The 5,222-nt window shown below is 37.8% G+C and overlaps 1 non-coding gene across 1 annotated transcript; it reads right to left on the bottom strand.

The window, feature by feature from the left end:
* Positions 1-4,799: 4,799 nt before the first annotated feature.
* LOC112209278 (U6 spliceosomal RNA) lies at positions 4,800-4,904 on the bottom strand. The gene has a single exon (XR_002944029.1). It is a non-coding gene; the product is annotated as a U6 spliceosomal RNA (small nuclear RNA).
* Between the last annotated feature and the right edge of the window lie 318 nt (positions 4,905-5,222).

The following is a 5,222-nucleotide window of genomic DNA, read 5'->3' as shown; positions in this document are numbered from 1 at the left end:
TAGAATGCCAGATTAGTGATCAATGCTATGGAGAAGATAAAGCAAGGAAGGAAGGTGAGGAGGCAGGGGAAGGTATTATACTGGTGCAGAGAGCCATGGGAAATGGGGGCTCCCCTAGGGTCTGAGCTTCCTCTGGAAACAGGAATGAAAGGCATAGAGTGATTAGGCCTCACTGTCTCAAGGCAGAGAGTAAAGGAAAGGCAGTGAAGGTTGGGTGGGGGAAATGGTTGAGGGTCTTGGGGAAAAACACATGGAATCTCTCTTGACTCTTGCTGATGGAGGTATTACAAAGGCAAAGGGCAAACTTCTTCGCCCTCCAAAGGTTCGCTGATAACCAACGAAAGGCAGATTCACGGAAAAAAAGGCATACAAATGAATTAATGTGCATGGGAGCCTAAAGAATGAAGACCCAAAGATACAGGGGAAATTGTCCATTTTTATGCTTAGGTTCAACAAACTATGGACGGCCGTGTGGAAATAGGATTGAACAAAAAGTGTGAGATCTAATGCTAATAGACGGAGTGGGGAAACTCAGTAAGGCCTGTCTGTCTAGATTCTTCTTGGCCTCTCTGAGCAGCATTCCTTCCTTCTGAGTATGGGGCAGGACACTCTCTGGAATGGAGGTCTTACAATCTATAATCAAACAAGATAGATCAGATAATTTCTGTATGGTCAATTATTACACAGAAAGGTGGGGGAAAAGTTTGAGCAATATTTTTAAGTCCTGTGGCTGGCTTTGGGGAAAAGTGGTTCTGGTTTTTTTGATCCACCTTGGGGGAGGAGAGATTCTAGCTTCTATTGCTAGCCTCAGGATAGAATGAGGGGTCAGTGATAGCAGGCCAAGAGAACGTCAGAGAGAAACTTTTGGAAGAGAAGCTTCTGGGCTGCTTCTGAAGCCTTCATTTCGGGGTATCATTTTCTTAGCCCCAATAGTATAATAGAATTCTTTATTTTTTTTAAATTTTGTGTGTGTATTTTGAAAAAAAATCAGCGATATACTTACATGGGTCAAGATTTAAAAAGTACAAAAGGATATCTAACCAAAACAATAAACTCCCACCTTTATCCTCTAGGATCTCAGTTCCCCTTCTCGGATGTAACTTTCTAAACAGTTTCTGTATTTTTTCAAGACATTTTGCTCATATACATGGAAACACACACACACACACACTACATACACACATATATATGTGAATATCTGTAAGCCTATCTATATAAATATCCATAGAATATGTGTATATCGTATATATACATGCACATATGTATATTTGTACATGTATGCATGTGTTAAATCAAGTTTAGCCTAAAGCTGCCTCCTTACATATTTAAGTTCAGCCTAAAGATTTTTCTGTACGTCGTGAACTATAACAAGTGGAGGTATAAACCGACCATAACACACAACTGTACCAGTCGCTGAGTTTCAGCCAATCAAATGTAGCCAACGTTATTTGAACCATGTTCAAACAAGGCAAACACGGAGCTGTAACCAAACCAGTTGTTTCTGTATCTCACTTCCGTTTTCTGTATATCACTTTCCTTTTGCTGTCCATAAATCTTCCACCATGTGGCTGCACTGGAGTCTCTCTGAATCTTCGGTGATTCTGGGGGCTGCCTGATTTGCAAATCATTCGTTGCTCAATTAAACTCCTTTAAATTTAATTCGGCTGAAGTTTTTCTTTTGACACGTGTGTGTGTATATATACACACACATAAATATACGTATATGTATATATACATATATACATATATGTGTATAATATACATATATACATATATGTGTATAATATAGATATATACATATATGTGTATAATATACATATATACATATATGTGTATAATATACATATATACATATATGTGTATAATATACATATATACATATATGTATATATATACGTATATATATATACATATATGTATATATATTTTAAATTTAAGATTATTTAGGAAGCTCTCATGTTATGAGGAGTCCGTTGGTTGCTGGATTCTTTCCACTGTAGGTAACACTTCCACAAATCAAATAAGGCTTTAGTAGGTTGCCTGTCTATTTCAATTTTAGGAACACCATGATCAGTTAGGCAATATCAGAGATATCTGCAGGGCAAAAACATTCTGAAAAATGCTTTAGCTTTTCTTCCCATTATGGTAGCTATGTCCATCTTGTGATTAAAGGCATAGACTGAAAAATCTAGGAGCAAATCCTAGTTGGATAGGTATATTAATTTCCCATTACTGCTATAATGAATTATCATAAACTTAGTGGTTAGAAAATACAGTTTTATTACCTTACAGTTCTTTGTGTCAAAAGTCTGAAATGGTTTTTAATGGGCTGAGATCAAGGTATCAGCAGGGCTGTGCTACCTCATGAGGCTCTAGGGAAAAATCCATTTCCTTACCTTTTCCAGCTTCTAGACGGTGCCTCCACCCCTTGGCTTGAGGTGCCTTCCTCCATCTTCGAAGCTGGAAATGTAGCATTTTCATTCATTCTCAGTCTGTCTACCTATCCCCCTTCCTTCTGTCACCTCTTCTTTCATCATAATGTGTCTTCTCTGACTCTGACCCAACCGCCTTCCTCTTATAAAAGCTCTTGTGATTACATTTGACGTACTAGGATAATCCAGAATAATCTTCCCATCTCGAGATCCTTAACACATCTGCAAACCGTTTACCCATGTAAAGTAACATATTCACAGATTCTGGGGATTAGAACGTGGACATCTTTGGGGAGCCACTATTCACCTTATCAAAGGTAGTGTTAGAGAAACTTACTTAACTTCTAGGAGTCTGTTTCCTCATCTACAAAATTTTCATAAAAACAAAGCCTCTTCCCAGCAGATGGCAGTAGCAACTGTCCTCCCACTCCAGTTGTGACAAGGTTCCTTGGCTGGGGCCCGGATAGGGGAATTACCAAAGGTTGAGAACCACTGCTGTAGTGATTACTGTATGCATCCTCAACTTACCACCCCAATTTATCACAAGAATCAATTAGTATTTCACTTCTTTGCAAACAATGTAAAAACTTTGCACAAAAATTCCACTAATCTCTCTCTAGTTTGTTGTGCTATTGATGTCACATATTTTATTTCTGTCTATATTATAAACCACTAAACTTTATTGTGTTTTGCTTTGGCTTTTTTGTTTGTTTTTGTTTTTGTTTTTTTGTTTTGAGACAGGTTCTTGCTCTGTTGCCCAAGCTGGAGTGCACTGGCACAATCTCAGCTCACTGCAACCTCCATCTCCCAGGCTCAAGCCATCCTCTCACCTCAGCATCCTGAGTAGCTCGGAGTACAGGTGTGCACCACCACACCCAGTTAATTTTTGTATTTTTCGTACAGATGGGGTTTCACCATGTTTCTCAGGCTGGTCTTGAACTACTGAGCTCAAGCAATCCACCTGCCTCGACCTCCTAAAATGATAAGATTACAGGTGTGAGCCACCGTGCCTGGCCTGTGGTTTCTAATAGTCAATAATTTTGAAAATTTAAAGTATTCTTTTATGTTTATGCACATATTTGACCTTTTTGACATTGTTCATTCCTTCCTGCAGATCTTTGCTTTCATCTTGAGTTATTTTCTTTTAACTTCAAAAGCTGGTGACATTTTCTCAACTTTTGTTTTTTTTAAACATGTCTATATGCACTTCATTTATAGAATTCTGTTTTTTTTTCTTTTAGCACTTTGAAGATGTCAATTCCATTGTCTTTTGTCTTCTATTGTTTCTCTCTTTTTTTTTTTTTTGAGACAGGATCTTGCTATGTTGCTCAGACTGGACGTGAATTCTTCAGCTCAAGTAATTCTCCTGCCTCAGCCTCCCAGGTAGCTGGAACTAGAGGTGCACACCATTATACCCAGCTGTCACCCACTGTTTTCTGATGAAGGTCAGCCATGATTTTCATTGTTGTTCTGCTAAATATAATCTATTTTCTATGTCTGTATTTAATAATTTATTTTATGTGTGCATCTTAAAATTTTTCCTATATTTTTGATTTTCAACCAGTTTGTGATGACCTGGATAAAATGACTGATGCTGTTTTCTCTGCGGTGTCCATTCTGCTTTAGCTCTATAAATACATTTTTAATTTCATGCACAGTAGATTGTTTTTTCAGTTCTGGAATTTTCACTTTGTTCTATTTTAGCAGTTTTATCTTTTGGAATTGTCATTCTTTTTATCCATTTTGTCAATCTTATCCTCAAATTTCTTTAATATATTTCAATAGTTATTTTAAAGTCTTTGCTTATTCCGATATTTGAACCATTAGTGGATCTGCTACTACTCAGGTTTTTTTCCTTTTCATTAGGAGTACATCCCGCTTCTTCACTTATTTCACAGCTGTTTATTGCCTGCCGGAAATTCTATGATTAAAAATAAAACCCTACAGCCCTTGGTATAAATACTGTCTTCTATCTTATTCTTTTTTAACTTTTAAATATATATATATATAATTTTTTTAAAAATTATACTTTAAGTTCTGGGATACATGTGCAGAATGTACAGGTTTGTTACATAGGTATACACGTGCCATGGTAGTTTGCTGTGCCCATGAACCCGTCATCTAGGTTTTAAGCCCTGCACGCATTAGGTATTTGTCCTAATGCTCTCCCTCCCCTTGCCTCCAACCCCCCGGCGATAGGCCCTGGTCTGTGATGTTCCCATCTCTGTGTCCATGTGTTCTCATTGTTCAACTCCCACTTATGAGTGAGAACATGCGGTGTTTGGTTTTCTGTTCCTGTATTAGTTTGCTGAGAATGATGGCTTCCAGCTTCATCCATGTCCCTGCAAAGGACATGAACTCAATTTTTAAAATATGAAATGCTTCATGAGTTTGTGTCATCCTTGTGCAGGGGCCATGGTAATCTTCTGTGTCTTGTTCGAATTTTAGTATATGTGCTGCCAAAGTGAGCACAATACTATCCTCTAAAAGGGAGGTTGTGTTCTTTTGTCTGTAAGTTAGGGAAATGGGTCAATCTTTATAATCCAGAAAGAATTTGAGCTGATTTGTGGCTGGGATACAGCTTTAGTAAGCTTTATTTCATCTGTGTTTTCACATGTATTTAGGGCTAACTGGGTCTGTACTGTATATATTATAAACTACTCTCTCTAGTAGGACCTTGGGATCTAATCACCAGAAGACTACAGAGTTCCCTCTCTCTGCTTTTCCAATTCCATTTTCATACCATTTCCACACACTCACCAAAAGTTTCATGGGGGAAAACTCAGCAGG

Source organism: Pan troglodytes, chromosome 4 (genome assembly GCF_028858775.2).
Source record: "Pan troglodytes isolate AG18354 chromosome 4, NHGRI_mPanTro3-v2.0_pri, whole genome shotgun sequence".
Lineage (NCBI taxonomy): Eukaryota > Metazoa > Chordata > Mammalia > Primates > Hominidae > Pan > Pan troglodytes.
This window is presented reverse-complemented; position numbering and strand designations above follow the sequence as displayed.